At 38.3% G+C, this 17,544-nt stretch overlaps 2 long non-coding RNA genes across 2 annotated transcripts; both read left to right on the forward strand.

Moving 5' to 3' along the window:
* The first annotated feature begins 34 nt into the window (after positions 1-34).
* Positions 35-3,834, forward strand: LOC113481281. Its single transcript, XR_003398643.1, has 3 exons — positions 35-70; positions 1,741-1,894; positions 3,014-3,834. It is a non-coding gene; the product is annotated as an uncharacterized LOC113481281 (long non-coding RNA).
* A 10,966-nt stretch (positions 3,835-14,800) lies between these two features.
* LOC113480893 lies at positions 14,801-17,013 on the forward strand. The gene is made up of 3 exons (XR_003398567.1): positions 14,801-14,896; positions 15,913-16,051; positions 16,842-17,013. It is a non-coding gene; the product is annotated as an uncharacterized LOC113480893 (long non-coding RNA).
* The last annotated feature ends 531 nt before the right edge of the window (positions 17,014-17,544 follow it).

The raw sequence follows: 17,544 nt of genomic DNA on the forward strand, positions 1-17,544 counted from the left end.
CGGGCGCAGGCCCTGGCTGCCCGGGCGGGGGGTCCCCCCGGCCGTAGGCGGCTGAGGGGGGCGCGCAGAGGTGGGGGGGTCTGGAGGCGGCTGGGAGCGGGAGGAGGCAGCGGGGAAGGGGGAGGCGCTGGGGGCCCGTGTCCTTATGGACGGGAGGAGCTCAGGGTCGCTCCCCGAGTTTTCCCTCTGGTCGTTTTTACCTGTAGGCCGGTCTGCTTGTTAGGAGATTGTGGATACCGGCACCGGGGAATTAGAATAATGATGACTTTTACTTTGTCCTAGCAGCGTTAATACCGCGTCTGGAATAACTTCATTAGTACTTGACAATGGGTGATTTAATGTGCAGCATAAATGGTAGCCCTGGCACCTCTCAGCCTGCCTGTAGGGCTGCCAGCATTCCCGGCTTCGGCTCAGGGAGATGGATGGGGCCTTGCTGAAATAAAAGGGTTGGTTGTACCAGTTTAAACTGTTACAAAGTGAGAGGAGTCCCACTTACAATCTAATACCATCAGTTCTCTCAGAAGCTTCCTGGTAATGAACTTGCTGGTGGGGGAACGCTTCCAAATTGGTATTTTTAGTAGCAGGAAGTACAAAGATACTGGCAGTTATGTTGACAAGTGTCTACTTAACCCTGAGTTGGCATACTGACTACTCCTGCATGCTTTTTCACATGCTTGCTTTTTTTTTTTTCCCCCTGAGCACAGTATTATGTCAGTGCCTGACTTTTTTTTAATCACCAGAATCAGTAAGAGCATCAGGGAAGACACAGTCAGACTTTTATACTGATGCTTTAGGCTATTGGGCAGAGTTTGTCTTCCAGGTCTGTACGTGTTGATGAGAAAATTAAGAATCTCCTCCCAGCTGCTTGTTACCATCCTCCTTCCAAAGTCTGCTGCTGACTGAGATCCATCAGCTGATCTGCTTGGAGGCTATTTAAACTCTTAAAACTAATCCGGATTGCTGGGAATAATGCAAGTTAGGGAGTGGTCCTCTGAGCAGCTGAACTGGCAGATCTTTGAAGCTAGTAACAGAGGGAAGAGTAGGGGGGTGGAAAACCACCGAGAACGGGCCAGTAGTTTTTAATAAAAGTTTGTTATTGTTGTATCTGTTCAGAGTCATAAAAAATCAGTGGAAATATTTCTCCTTGGTTTGTAATCCTGTTGCTTCCTTTATACTGAGACAAACATCCATGCAGTTGAGCAGAAAACTGACTTATCCATCTATCATTCCCTCCAAGAATTAGCTTTCAGTTGGATCCATTTTCTCATCAGTTTAGTGGTTGACTGTGCCAATTCCAGAGCTGGATCTTGAGAAGAACAAGCAGGGGTGAATGGAACCAGCCCTGTTCAGTGGGAGCCCACACTGATGTCAGGCTAAAGTGACTGTAGAATTGCACTAACAAAGTAATGGTTACTTTGGCTTTCTATGCAGGTAGAGGTTTTACAGTAATGCTGTGGAGTTCAATTACAATAAAGGCATCCTCAGCAGATGTTTGGGATGGTGATTGTAGGACTCTGACTGTATGGTTGTAATGAAAATGTTACAACTTGTGGCTTCTGGCACAAGTAAATGTTTACAAAATATGGTCTTAGATTCTTAAAATAGCATATCTAGTAATTAAAAAAAGAAAAACCCCATTCATGTCATCTAGGAACCTGTAATCTTAACCACTATTTTTACAAGAGAACTTTACAAAAATGTAATATAACTAATACCTCGCTGTGCTTCTAAAAATTTTAGGCAATGGCCCCTGGAAGCAAATTTAAGAACGCTGAACTGATACTACCATGTGAATGGAAAGAATGCTGCTTTGTGGGGAAATGCATGGAGGAATTTTGTAATCACGTTGCAGAACACTTGGAAGAGTACCTACAGCACCCCCTGGAAACAGCATGTCATTTATGTCTCATGTGTCACACAGATTATGTTGCACTTCGGAAGATTGTTCCTAGCCTAGGAAATAATACTGACTTCAGTTTACCTGCACCTTTGCTTTACTAAGGCCCAGCTCCATGAAACCCCTAATAGACAAGAGCTCATACCTGCTTTTTGCTTCCTATCTGATTGTCCTAGATTTTTGTTTGTATTGATAGTTACTACTAATATGGAAAGAGACTGGAGAGGTGATGTCATGAGAACTTCTGTGAGGACTTTTTTTCCTAAGATTAGAGCCTTAGCAGGTGCAATTGTCTAAAACAGGTTTTAGCAAATTGTTTTTTGAATGGCAGAGTTCTTCCCTTTCAGGGAACTGGCCTGCTGCTTATGAATTCTAAGTTTAAAGTAGAGCTTGTATGAATCTTTACAGAAAAATGAAAACTTTTAATTTTTGTACGGTATTTTCCTTATTTGGATACATACACTGGTGTTACTTTATGATGGGCATTGTATGTTACATCTTTTAAATAATATTAAATGTACTTAAGAAAAAAAAATCTGATTCTGCAGAAAATTACAAGCAGTCTCTGTGGATGTAACAGCAATAATATACTAGACTTTTTAATATAGCTATTTTGGCTCTTGTGTTTCCTGCTCTTTATACTTAACACTGTAATCAAATTTAATTACAGGTGTAGACATTTTAATTAAAGGTGAATTAGTTTTAATTAAAGGTGAAAAAAGTAGAATTGGACCAACATTAACAATGTCTCTGTGACCTAAGCTGAAGAGTGTCATAGTATATACCTAAGAAAATATTTATTTTTACAAAAATTTCCTATTTAATCTATGAAGCACCTTTCTACAAAAAGTTGTGTTTTAAGGTACAAAGCACTCTAGTATTGCTGCAGTTGCGGGACAGTGGAAAATCTGCCACTGAGATTTGCAAGTTTTATCTAGTGCATTATCAATAGATGGCAATTACCAGCTGCTCAGCTTAGAAGAACCTCTGCTAAGGTTACTCGCACATTGTGAAGTTATTGCAAATGTAAGTACTATCAGCATTCTCACTGTTGTGGCCCATGGTTGCAGATTTCATTCAGTGTTCTGTAAAATGTTACTTCTTCCTTGTGTTTAGAGCAGTACCGGTGCTGGTGGAGAAGTTGTGAATTTAAGGAAAAAAATCCCAGACAGCTGACAACACACGTCAATTTTCAGTTACCACACCAAACTGAAATTCATAGGCTCTCAGTTATGAGCATTGCACCGCGATCTGCCAGAGTGTTTGCATCAAAGACTTCAGAGGAGTTGTTTGCCATTGAGAGAGTTGTGATGTAAGTGAAATACATTGAGGTATTGCCATTTTATTTCCTGCTCTAACTTTACCTTAACATTCTTTGGATTTGACTCACTATTGGGAATTTTTGCTCAATCTTACCTCTGAACAATTTTTCCCACTACCTTTGTAAGTAATACCTGACAATTAATATGGTCGCATTCACAAAAACATAGATAACGTATTTGCATAACATCTGCAACCTCAAATTCAAATTTTCTTTCCCTTTGTGGTGACTAAAATGATCTTTTTGACAAAGATGCAACTTCTCTTGTGTTTTAAGAGCATATATGTAAAGCTTCAACATACCCAGTTTAATGATAAATTAATGAACTTGGTAGTTTGTAGACAGGTCCAGAGTCTTTATTGTTTTTCTGAAGAAAGGCAACAGAATATCTAATGTTTCCTCAATCAGTTGGAAAAGTTTGTTGTTTGTTGTTTTTTTTTTTTACTGGGACAGAAATCAGATGTTTGCAACAGGCTGTTCATATAAGTTTGATGTTCAAATGTGGCCAAGATTGGTTTCAACTGAAAATCATTTGTATCTTGACCACTTTTAAGTGTCCTGTATTCAATAAAATCATTATCCTTTCCGTTCTGACTGTGCTATTTTCGTATCAAGTAAACCAAGATGATTAGCAGTTGCTATCTTTTTTTGACAATATACCTTTACAATTTTTTTTCTGTTTCTTGAAGGTGTTCATTCCCAATCAAAAGTGTCTTCATATTGATATGACATTATAGGGAGGCACTTTCTTGGTCACAGTTGGCCCCGGAACCTCAGCTGTTATTTACGGTTAGTGAGCATTACCTATGCATCCACAAGTGTGATGCTTTGCAGGTGACATTTTCTTTCCATCTCTTTTTGTGTAACTGTTGAACAAGATAGTTTTTAGAGAAAGAAGTAGTGCAAGAAAATTGTCTGTTTGGTCTACATTAATTTTGTATGAGTTTTCTTGTTTCATTTGCGTTAAGTGATATAACTGAAAACAAATAAAATACTGGTGAAGAAAAACCAACTGAAATGACCTTACTGTGAAAATCAGAGAAACTGTAAAACTAAACAATTTTGCAAACCTCATATGGGTAAATCTGATGATGGTTTAATAATGTTGAACTACAAATCAAAACAAAAACTTTAATGTTTTTCAAAGGCTTTTTTTTTTTTTCATATGTCTCTCTAGACCTTTCAATGATTCATGAGTTATCAACCTTTGATCCTATTTCTCTATTATCTATGACTTTTTCATACCAAAGTTGTGATAAAGGACATAAACTATGCTTTTTGAGGTTATAAACAAACATTAGTGAGGACGAAAATATTTCCATGCAAGGGAACATCAGGCTGCTTTACATAGGTATTGTATCCCTCATGTGCATCACATTGTTGAACTAGAAACAGTGTAGTTTTTGAGTAAATATATTGCAGTGATGGTGTGAAATTATTTTTGCTTTCTGATGGTGGTTATAGTCTATGCTTTGCTTTGCTAGCTTTCTCCCTATGAGGTCTAAAGTTATTTTTCTTTTTTTTCTTAAAATTTCAGCTTACAGATTCTTTGTGCCATAGCATATATAAAAGGTGAGTGCCTCCTCATCTGTATGTTATTACTGGACAGAACGTCTAGAAATATCGATTTGGCTCTTTTAGCTCTGATTTTAGAATATCTATATTCACATAATGCTTTGATACCTCTCTTTTCATTATTTTTTCTTTACATGAAGTAAGGAACAATATAAGAATCTGAGAGTGAGGTTTATAGAGAAAGGTAATTCTATTAAGTCAATCTGTGAGAAACTTTATCTCTGTAAATAAGGGCTTTTATTTACTTAGTGGATTATGCATGGAAGTACCCCATTCTCTTCTTTTAAAAGCTGTAAGCCTAAACATCTAACACAGACCGTTATTTATGACAGCTTTTGGATTGTTTGCATAATTTGATTATAAACTATTTTTACAAACAAATCTTAACTGCCATTATGTCTCATAGCTTATAGGAATCATATTTCTTACAGTAATTATTTTTTGTTATTAATGCTTTTTAATACATACCTATCAGTCTTTACTCACATACTGCCATGACTGGTCTCTTTATTTTAAAAATGAAGAGATTCAGAAAAACGTCAAACCCCTCAGAATCTGATGACAGCTGCACCTGTCAGTAAGTGCAGTCTTTTGAAAAACATGCTTAAACAGAAGAAAAATCTTCCCATTTCGTGTTCCATTTTTTATTTATGCAAGTGGGCAGTTTTGGCTGATGGAATCCTTTAGTTCATAGCATTTTGCTAAAACTTTTTATACATGTTTTTTCAAGTTCAAACTATGTTGTGAATTTTATTAATTAAAAGAATGTTTCCCAACTTAGTAGGCAGGCTAGACTAGACCCAGGAGGTGGGGTAGGGCACACTGTGAAAGAGGAGAACTTTGAGGGCAGGGAAAACTGCTTACCTTTCCCACCCTCCTGCAAATATGTTCCCACAGTTATGAATATAATTCTCTTTGAAAATCACCCATACAGCTTCCCCCGACACTTGCGATGCCTCCTGCTGTGTCAGATTCAGTTTCCCCAAAGGTAAAGCTTCTGACTCAGGCAACGGCCCCAAAAACTTCTCTCCTATTTACATATAAAGAAATATTCAGGAAAATTCCAGCAAAGCACTTAAATAGATGGTGCCAACAAACTAAAATGGGTTTAACTCCCATATGGTTACTCTGATTAAGAAGTGAACAGGTTTTCCATCACTGTCTAGCTCAATACTTTTAGTTGATTCACTTAATATGCCTATAAGTTTTCATATACACAAGACCTTGGATCTCTCAGATCATGTTTCAAGCCCTTCAGAGGAAATAAGGGCTTGTCTCCCTGAGGGAACTATTGTGAAATACATTGGAGTATGAATTTAAAATGCAGCAGTTTGCCTGCATTAACTCCTCGTGTGAATACTCTGTTCTGCACACAGAATGCCTAGCAGCTTAGTTTAATCCACTCTACTAAGATTAGGATGATTAAAAGTAGATAATACTAAAGATTTTTTTTTTGTCATGTATATATTTTTCTTTAAAAAAAAACCCTATGCTGTTTAAATTTGAATAAACTGTACATTGTCAGCAGTGGCGATATCAGCCAAAGGAGTTTCACCTGTTTCCCATTTCCTCTCCTCCTTATTTTGATTTGGTTGAAAGACAGATTATTTCCTTGTCCCATTTTAAGGTGTAGCCTTACAAAATTGTGGCAGCACAGCAGAGAGGTTAAGGGGTTAAATTATTGGGAACTGAGAGGAATACTTAGAATTGCGACTGATGACAGTATGCAGTTGAATGACACTGTGTTACTTGAAGAAAATGCAATATGCAGTCTACTTCCACTCTGCAGATGTGGATTTTTGTGGAGTGAGGCAGAGGCTAATTAAGGTTTAGTCCCCCTTGTCACATAAGTACTGACTCGTGGAGTGCTGTGTCCATAACACCTAATTCAGTTTAATCATTGTGTAGCCTTCCCATTTCTGTTGGAATTACCTGCACTGCCCTCATAGCCTTCATGTGAGTAGAAGCAGGTAGAAGTGAAGGGAGGGGAGAAGGTAAAAATATAGCAAAGAAATAAATCAACAGAAATACATTAACAGACACATTCCTGCCCCAAAGAATGGGGAGCATTCACTCCATTAGTCTAGACAGACTTTTCAGCTACTAGATGGTAGGTGAAAATTCAGGACCTGGTTTATGTGGTGGATACTGCAGAATGTTCTACATTTTTGTAGTTGATGTAATTGTCTCTGTGTTGGGGTGAGTTAATTAAATGTTACTGCAATATTTACTGGTGTCTGTTTGATTTCTAGAAACACTTAATTCTGTGTTCCTGTCAGTTGATTTCCTGCCAAAACTGTGTCTTCTCCATGCTTCTATTTTGTTTTTAGGTTACCTTCAATAACCCAGTGTGGTTTTATCAATGTGTTGCTATTCATGCCTATGCTGCTGAGGAATAAACTGTTACAGATCAGAAGAAAGCTGTTTATTGTCACTGGAAAGGTAGTTCATATGAAAAAAAAATCTATTTCAAAAAGTATTTCACTGCAGTGTTATAAAATACACTTAGCACTACATATTGCATAGGAACTTGTGAGAGATCTGCAGATATTTTTTTCATCTATCTTAAATAGTTGCAGAAACATTTCTATTTTATAGGCACCATGATTTAAGTAGAATAGTTCCTATCATCTGTGGGGTTGAATATCCTCAACTCCCAGTCAGCTTAAGTTGAGAATTGCCAGTACTGAATAGGATTGTGTTTCCTCATAATTCTGCCTGTGGTTGATAATTCATATACCATTCAAACAGACTTTTCACTTATATTCTACCACTCACGATCTGGGTTGTCTCCCTCACAATAATCTTTCATGGTGAGCTTACACTTTGCTTTCCCTCATCTGTTCCCTTCAAATCAAGGGGAGCACACCTATTGCTGTCCTAGTTTTTCCTCAACTCTGTGGTGAGAAAGATAATTTTTAATGCATTCTCTATATTGCTAGCTACCTCTTGTGTTAAAATTATTGTCATGGCTTCAAAGCTGATATTCTGCCCTTGGCTCTATTTTAGAAGCCACATTCCATTGACAGTCTTTCATAGCAGATGCCTTGATTGTTTGAGTAAGGGCTAAACTATGGACTGCCATTTGATGTGCATGCCATTCAGCTTCAGACATACAAAGTGTATGAGCAGAACCTCTCCAGAAGAGAAGACACTCTGCAGAAGAATAGTGAGACAGTTTGTGGGACTCTGGTCCTGGAACAGATCATTCTGTGCTTGCTTTAAAGCAATTAATTTGGCCATGTCTCATAAAATGTGTCAACAAAGCCCAGGTTTGATTGGTATCGTCTTGGTGACACCCCACCCCCACCCCCACCAAGATGTGTCTTTTCAATTTATAGGTTAAAGTTACTTATGGGTTAACTATTCACTGCAATGACGACAAAATCCCATCAGGGGAGGCAAGGTGACATCAATTTGTTCCTTCTCCCTCTTAAGATTAGCCAACAGATGCACTATTTTCGGCTGGGGAACTCACTCCAGTGACCTGTTGGTGTAGAATCTATAGTCCTTAGAGGAACAAAAATCACTCATCAGTGTGATCACAGTTGTAGAAAATATAGCCCATTAGGACAGGTAAAGGGACTCCTCTGACTGTATAGCCTAAATAACAGAATGGGAAAAAGATAAATGCGGAAGAAAAGGAATATGATATGTCTTCAAATAAGTTTAAGAAATGCCCTGCTGTTAGGAACAGTTAAATCATCTCTTCTCCATGTCTGTGCTAGTAAGGATGAGGAGTAATGAGCTTCAGTTGTAACAAGAGGGCTGCAAGTTATGTTAGTAAAGCCACTTTAAGATGGTATTTTAAAATACTGTAGCAGTTTCTTGTTGAAACTGTGGAGGCTGTCTATCACTGGGGAACTGAGAAGACCTCTTCTGAGACCAAGGTGTAATTGATCCTGCCTCGGAACAAAAGGATAGGTCCTGGATTTTACGGGGTCTCTTGTTATCTGTGATCTTGACATTCAGGGTGGTGGCGTACATTTGAAAGTGACATGCAGAATCACAACATCCAAGCTCTGAAAGACAACTTTTCATTCATATCCCCAAACTTAACAAGCAAGCACAGGCCAGTAAGGTCTCATCTCAGTGAAGAAGCAGTTGACATGGAACTGGGACAACAGGTAGAAAGCAATCCGTCTCCTCCAGGGACCCTCAGTGTACTAGCTGGTGGTCTGAGTGGGTTTGAATTCGAAAGGGTGCAGCAAGAGCGGGCTGCTCCGCTAGGGACGGCAAACTGAGAGTTAAGGGTGACAGGCAGGCAGGCAGGGACCTCACTGACAGGGTGCAGTCTCACAGAACATGAACAAGGAGAAGCGAGCAGGTCTGGTGGTGCTGGCCAGGGTCAGCCACAGCCCTGTGATCACCAGCCAAGTCCACTGTGACAAGACAGGTCTGAGGTCAAGCCAGGAAGCCCAGATAGCAAGTCAGAGGCAGGGCTGGTGAGGCACAGGGGGTGGGTAACTGCAGCTCCCAAGCCAGAGAGCACAGGGTGCACACACAGTGCACTCAGTGGAGGCCCCAGCTAAGGCTTCTCACTGTTCTAACAATTTAGCTGTTTTCACAGAAGTGTGATTGAAGCTTGAACAGCATCACCACGTGGCTACGGGCTCGTCAGGGCAACCAGAGGTTGTTGGTGTACTCAAGGCCCTGGCAGAGTTCACAAAGGAAGAATGTAAGGGAGATTCAATCTCATGTCCTGTATATCACATTTTGAATCTGGGGTTAGAGACAGAAATCTTCATGTTGCACTAGAAGATTAATCAATCCTCCAGCTTCTGATCTAGAACTTGTCCTTTACCTGTGGCCCCTCCTGGTCAGAAATACTCTGCACAGAGTAGAGGTGAGACACTGATTTCCTCATTGTAAGCAAAGTGAGGTGTTAGAATTTCATTTGTCTTTTAATAAGGAGTGTAGAGTTCTGTCCCTTTACTAAGTATGTTAATCTGGAGCTCAGAATTCCTTTCCAGGAAGTTGCCTATATTCCATCTGTTGGAGTGGATGTGGGTTGTTATCAAGGCTATTACATTCTTGTTCTACTTGAGAGAATGTCCCCATGAATGGTAGAAATGGAACTCACAATGCATCTACTTGGTCAAATGAACTAGGCAAATCATTTTTCTTAAATTAATTTTATGTATTCATTTCTGAGACCTAAAGGTATCCAACCTGTTGCTGAGTTTGAGTCACTTGATTACTCTTATCATGTGTCATCCACAAAAGAATATTTTATCTTTCCCTACCTCTTGCTCTTGTTTTTAGTCCTCTTGATTTTTAAGTCTTTGATTGGGTCCAGGCTATTATTTCACCTTTCTAAAAAGGGAAAGCTACCTGAATAGCTGTTACCTTTGTTAGGTAGATGAGGAGACTTGTGGCTGTTTCTCCTAATGTGAGAGGGTAGGCTATTCCTTCACATCTGTCTGAAGTTTTTTCCTGAAAGTAGTTCTTTAGCTCCATTTACACCAATACATTAACCTACTAGGGATTTTCCCCTTACTTGTTACATGTCAATAGCTAGAGCTTTCTACTTGTGCTGTTAAAACTTGCACTGTGTCCACAGTACCAGACTGTTTCTGAGATCAACAGATCTAAGGACACAGCTCTTTATGTTCAAGGATTGTTTGGTGGATAGGTGATTGCTTGCAGTTTACATACGCATTCACATAGTGCTTAGGATAGAAAATGTGAGGATAAAAAATCCAAAAAGATGTCAGTAAGTGGAGTTCTTGGAGATGTACAGTTGACATGTCTTCACTACCCCCCATCTTGTTCTCCAGAGACCATGAAGATTGCTGGAGTTCTGTGATGGGGTTGAGCAACAGAAATAGTAATCAGTATTATCTCTATTCCACTGTATGACTATACATGTGAAGCCAAAAACTTTGACACATGAGGGTGGAAATTATAGCAGCATGCTCTCTGCTGATTCAGAACTGAAATTTGTGTAAGAGACACACATGGCCAATACATCTTGAAGAATTCTGATTACTGATAGATAATCTGGCTTTGGCCGGATATTGGATATTCGTAGGGTTAAATCTCACATGATGTTTGTAATAGTCCTATTCTGATCTTTTTTTTCCTAGAATAAACTTTTGTGTGTGTTTCTAAAAATACAACAGTAAGACATAGTATGTAATAGCTTTTTCTGTTTCTACATAGAGTACAGTACTCATGTGCAGCTTTTTTTCTGTTTGTTTGGTTTAGATTGTTTCAGCATATTTAAAGGAAAGCATAAGATATGGGATCATTTAAGAACCCACACACAAGAAAGAGTTGTAGCATGTCCTACTTGTGGAGGAATGTTCTCCAACAACACCAAGTTTTTCAATCATGCAAACAGACAAGTTTCAGAAGATAGTAAGTGGATATATTCTGTTTGTATTTGTAAGAGATTTTCTTTTAAGGTGCTTTGTGATAATGTGCATGTGTAATTTCAATTATTTTTTTTTTTCATATAAATCAATTGCATGAAAGCAGGGTTTACTCCAGGAAGGCAACTGTTTTCAAAAAGCATAGAAGTTCTCCTGACTTTGCATGTCTGATGAATAAGGGTAATGAAAGTGAGCAAGAGAACACCCTTAGATCATGTTTCACCAGTAAAGATACTCACCTGGCAGCTGTGACATTGCATTGCCTCTCTTCCCTTTGTGCCCATGGCACAGCATGGCATTCCACTGACATTGGAAAACTGCCCATGAATAAGAAAGACTTTTCATTATTGAAGAGAGAACCTCCACAAGAGCCAGGCTTGGATTACAAAATCTCTGCAAGTAATCCCAATAAGCATTTAACTACTTTCAGGTCAAAAGGCAATTTTTTTCTCTTTAAGCTTTGCTTTTCCAGTATTTTCTTCACCAGAACATTCCCTGCCTCCACCAACTGTGTATTAGTTGGCATGCTTTCCTGCATGCTGAAGAGGAAGGGAGATGTGGTGGTTTTTAATGTTTTTAAGTGCTTGGAATATATGTTGGAATTGTGGATGTTTTGCTGATGGAAAGTAGGTGCATTCTAGGTAATTGACAGAAGAGGTCCAATTTCAAACTGTTAGTGTTTTGAACAGATTGTTACTCTGTTTAGGATGAAATGAACTTTCTGAAAAACTATCCTTTTCATTAAGCCTAAACTAAATTTTCTTCTGAAAAGTATTGGTAATGAAAAAGAATATTGAAACTGTCTCAGTGCTGTGTCCGTTTATTCATGAAACTGGCAGCTATAGGTTATTAATTAATCTTTCATAAGTTATTTGTATTGCCACTAAATAGTTTCTATTTAACTTCAGAACAAATATTTGTTTGCCAGAACTGTCAGAAACATTTTGCTAATGAAAGGCTGCTACGAGATCACATGAGGGGACGTGGTAAGTCAGAGTTTTTAAAAATAAAACATACTTTTCTCAAGGTCATCTTGTATAGAACAGGTTTGATAAAGTACAGAGTTACAAGTATTGTTATGTCAGCTAAGAAAATTAACACATGAAACTAGTGCAACTGTGTTACAAATGCTGGAAAGTAAGACTTTCATTGCCCGTCCCTCTGAAGCATGGAAATTCCTTCCTTTATGCCTTCTGATCAACAAGGTTAAGGGGATTTTCTGTTTTGCAGCAGCTCCTGTGCAGATGCTTATTCTTCACTTGCATCTCTGTTTATTCGTTTTCATGAGTAGGGGCATGGTTAAAGCCAAAGCTATGTTTTAGTTTGGCCTGCAACTCTGCTCACCTTGCAGTGCATAATCAACCTCACTTAAACAGTGTAGTCCTTCGCTGACCTAACCACAATGTCCCCGAGGTCCCCAAATTATTCCCACAAGTTATACTACAGCAGCTATGACTTGCTGGGAAAGAATCCTACAGCATCTAAGCTCAAGGAAACGTGATATTGCTGTTGGACATACAGGAAATGCAGACGCCAAGAGGAGGGTGGGTCTTTGCTTTGAGAACAGGAATATTTGAACCATGTCGCCAAACCTGGGTACCAGTCATTTAGGTTGTATAAACATACAAGCAGCTTCGTGCAGACCTGCTCAGTCAGGGTAGATTCTACTTTCTAGTTGCATTCTTAAGGAAACATGATTTCTCACTGTCTGCAAGTCAACGCATTGATGCTTAACAACTGGTATTTGATTTGGTGCTTACTGCAAGCTACCAGGACTGATCATGTTCATATTTAAATGGTTTTATAGTTGACACGTACCTGACTAAAATATCTTAATTTTTATATTTTATATTAGAAAATAGAGGATTATTTTTGTCTTGTTTACTAGATTAGTTTTATTCATTTGTCTCAAGGTGATTTTGGATAGCAATTGGAAATAAATACAAATTAAGATTCTTTGTTTTGCTTTCATTAGCTAATGAAGCAGTTTAAATATGCTGTTATTTTTTTTTAAATTAAAGCATAACACACATTAAGATAGATTTAATATATTAAATAAAGCCCATAGCTAACTGAACTACTTGTTTCTGGTCACTCTGGTTGCACTTAAACCTTTGTGAAGTGCACAGTGTGCCTGGCTGTCCTTGTCCCCGATAATTCAGACCATATTCTGCTTGCACAGCCAGGGAAAATCACAAGGTGGCTGGACCTAGGAACCAGGATGATGCGAACCCGTGTCGTGTCCCAGTAAGCCATAGTGAACCAGCTGCAATGTGAACTTGGCTGAGGAAGCTGGGAGGCGTTCCTGGGTCCAACTGTTTAGGTGCAACCAAAATCTCCTCAGATAATAGAGCCAGTTACTTCCCCAGTTCATGATTCAGCTTTCTTTAAAAATTCTTGCATCTGCATGTTAGCACAGGCTGCCAGTGCAGACATGTCATTTTCAGAATCTTACCCCAGCGTATTTCATAATACCTGTTAATATAGATAAATATTGAAATTTTCTTTTAAAGAACTTGCCTATCTGTAAGAAATCTTTCTGAAATAATCTGTGATGTGAATGCAAATGCTGTAGGTATTCTGAAATCACTCCCTACATGGACATACTTACATGCCAGACAAGTAAGCAAACTGTTGGATACTCCCATTTCAAGAGACTGCTGAACTTCACTGATGCAGTTTTGCAGATTAAGTTATTCCAGCTTTTTCACATTAAGCTATTTTTTTTCCTGGTTTAAGACAAACCATGAAGAAAAGTGCCTATGCAGAGAGTAATTCCAGAATAGTTACAGTGCATTATATTTACTGCCTTTTTTGAGAAAATGTGAGCACTTCAACTGCATGTTTTTGTTTGCCCACCTGCAAAGCACTAGGCTGATTATAAGATAATGCGTTGTTTCAAAGTCCTAAATATAACAGATTTGGTCTGAATCCAGAACTTCTTTATTGAGATTCTTCCTTCTGCATTCATCAGGTTGCTGATTCATCGCAGCAAAGGAAGTATTTGTTCAGTTTAAGATGTTACAGACCTGCCTGCCAATCTGTCAAAGGTTCTCCCCAGTTCCAGGGTTGTCAGAGCAAACCTGTGTCTTGGCCATTGCAGTTCACAGTCTGGCAGTTTAGCAAGCACCCAGCATTATTGTGCCTTAAGCAAATATATCTGAACGTGAAATGGGGAGGTGGAGGACAGACACATATTCTTTCTGCCACCCTTAAGAGTAGTAATACCTTAAATACTAAAAGTAGATCTGCCAGCGCTTGTCTGTTAGAAGGCCTCCAGACAACATCCACTTTTTAGAAACCCTCCCAGAGTGCCAAGAGCAAGATGATAATCATCCTTTTTGTTAGAGCCTGGAGAGTGAAACATGATCCTCTACATCTTTTTCCCTTACCATCTGTTTTTTGAAAGTAACTTGAAACAGTGTAAGATTGACTGCTATTTTACTACTCTCTTTATTGTATCTGCATTGCACTTTTATCTCTTTTTTTTTGTATCTGTTAATCTGTTAATTTTAAGATGATATTTTAATACATTTTTTGTTATACGTCATAGCAGACAATGTCCCGGTGCATCTCTGATACTGAACTGAAAGTTTCTTTCTACTATCTTTTCTAGTTAATCGTGTTGCATGCTATGGTATGCACAAGTGTCTCCTCACTGAAATCGCATATCAGATTCCGACACTGTAATGAACGTCCTTTCCATTGTCACCTCTGTGACAAGGGGTAAAAAAATTTGAGGCTCGTAGCTATGTGACCAGAACTGTAGAACCAAGTAGGTGTTTTACATAGGAGTTAGTAAAGAAAGGTTTCCAACCACAAAAATAATCAACTGTTTGATGAAGAAATCTTAATAGATTCATCTCCTGTTCAGCTGCCTTCAGCTGCTGAGACACAATAGTTCATGAACTTCTGGTGCAAGTAGAACTGATGTGTTAAAAGGTGCATTTTCTTGGCAAGACTGTGTACTGCAAAATGGTCATCATGACAACTTGAAGTGTGTGGCACTAGTGCCTTAAACTGTGGATTTTGCCATTCTAAATGATTGCTGGCTGTTTGGGAGAGTCAAGAGCCTTCTCCTTTGAGTGATTTTTCTGCCACAGGCTTACTATACCTTCTGCAGATTTGTGTGCTTACTTTTTTGTGGTGGTTTCTTTTCTGCTTTCACCATATGATGCCACACAGCAGTGAAATTTTAAAAAAAAAAAAAAAAAAAAAAAAAAAAAAACAAGTTGCATATATAAGCACTGGCAAATTCTGTTTAACTTTGCCAGAGACGGGGAGATGTCCAGCCTTTATATGATGGAAGTGTGATAAAGCAAACAAATATTTAAGTAGTTCTGTGTTTACACTGTGGGTGAACAGAGGAAATAATCCAAATTTCTAGACCAGAGAGGATGAAGTGACTGATTGATAATGGGCAAGAATTTTACCTACGTGAACAGAAAGTGAAGGTGATGCCTTGCAAGACAGTTGCGGAAAAATTACCTAGATTTGGGCATGGTGTGGATGTGTGGGAAGAAAGATGGAATGGAAAATGAAATCCAGAGCACATCAAAGAGATGTCTGTACTATCCCCTTTTCGCAGGTGGAAAAAATGAGGTAGAGCAGCGATTTACACATATTCCACTTTCACTTGTCATTCTCAGAGCCAAAAATTACTACCTCCCAGTCCTAAACATTTAACCACAAGACTACTCCTCTGTACTATATATCTGTTATTTGTTTTACCTTGTTTTCAGTTTTAAGAACGCGTATGATCTGCATAAACATGTTGAAACACACAATGATTCAGATGCCTACAGCTGTGATGTTGAAGGATGTGGTTTTACTTCATGGACTTTACAAACTTTGAGACAGCATTACAAGAGAGCACATGTAGTGAGTATATTAAATAGCAGAATAAAATGTATTGCTATAAATGAGACTAAAGTTTCAAATTGACATGCATTTAGTTTCTTGTGAATTAATGAAATACTTTATTTTTGCACCAAATCCACTATTTATTTGCACGCATTTCTAGGACTCTTAACAGTATTATGCAAATACCTAACTCATCCTTACCTATAGATTGTGTGCTTACCTCAAGTGCATGCAGTTGCGCACTGACAGTCTTGAACTCTGGCCAACCTTCCCCCTTTTTTTAAAAAAACAAAACAAAACACACCAATCCTAATCTCAACAGCAAAATATTTCAGGGATTAAAAACAGTGTCAACTTTCTGCTCATTCTTAGTACTAATATGTTACCTGAAAACAGAGAAACTATAAAGTGTGTAAAGCCTACATCACTCTTAATCAGGTGAGTCCGGCCACAAGATTAAACTACAGTTTTGGCTGCTACAGTTTATGCACACTTGTTGCCTGTTTCCTCAACTTTCTGAGTTATGATCACTGCTATGTTGTAAAAGAAATATATTTTAGCGGAATATATGTGTCACACTGCTGTTGGAGATGCCTGCAGTACTGATGGCCAACACAGAATTTCCATGTTCACTGGGGTTCCTTCATCAGACAAGTTCTAAAACCCACAAATTGTACATGTTTTAGGAAGTTAACTTCAAAAAGGTATTCAGCTAGTTAGTGTGGTTTTCCCCTTTTCAACAAAGGATTAGTTTTTGTCATATATATGTGCAAGCCTTCAATGACTCTTAACATTCTTTCTTTCCAAGAGTAATGGCACTCTGAAATGTAAATGCCACATCTGTCAGAAAGGTTTCTCCTGGAGTTATATATTGACCCTACATCTTCGAAAAGCTCATAAACTCAGCAGTCATTCTCATTTCAGGTATGTTGCCAGTTGATTCTTGTTCAGATCATAATTTTTTTAAAAAAGATGTTTTGTTTAAGAGATCCAGATATTTAGTTAAATGCTAAGTTTGGTTCCATTTTAAACATTCTGAGTATGAAAAAATTTACTACTTAGATTCCACTATCATGATGGAAAACCTAGTATAAAGATGGCTAAACCAAGGAAAAAAAAAGGGTATTTTTGCTTTTATAGCTTTTACCACTGTGAAATTCTTGTAATCCAGATTGTTGAAAGAAATTTTTTGACCCCGCAAGTTGTATCCATCAGAGAGTACATAAATATCTCAACAGTTTCTATAGTATAAACAAGCCATACTCTCCATATTGGGACAAGAAAATCCAGCAAATAAAATGTAATTATAAATAGGTATTTCTTATTTTCTGTTATGCGATCTATATTGGTTAAAAACTGCTTACTGGAACCCTCTTTCAGGTGTTCCTTTGTATAGAGTTATTTTGTTTGAGTGCCACCTAATAAATAGCAATCTAGTTCATCTTTTAATTGCTGACATTCTCAGTTTTGGCAATCTAATTAGGTGTTATTCTTATTTGCTGCTGTACATG

Source organism: Athene cunicularia (genome assembly GCF_003259725.1).
Source record: "Athene cunicularia isolate RWA chromosome 1 unlocalized genomic scaffold, athCun1 chr1_part1, whole genome shotgun sequence".
NCBI classification, from domain to species: domain Eukaryota; kingdom Metazoa; phylum Chordata; class Aves; order Strigiformes; family Strigidae; genus Athene; species Athene cunicularia.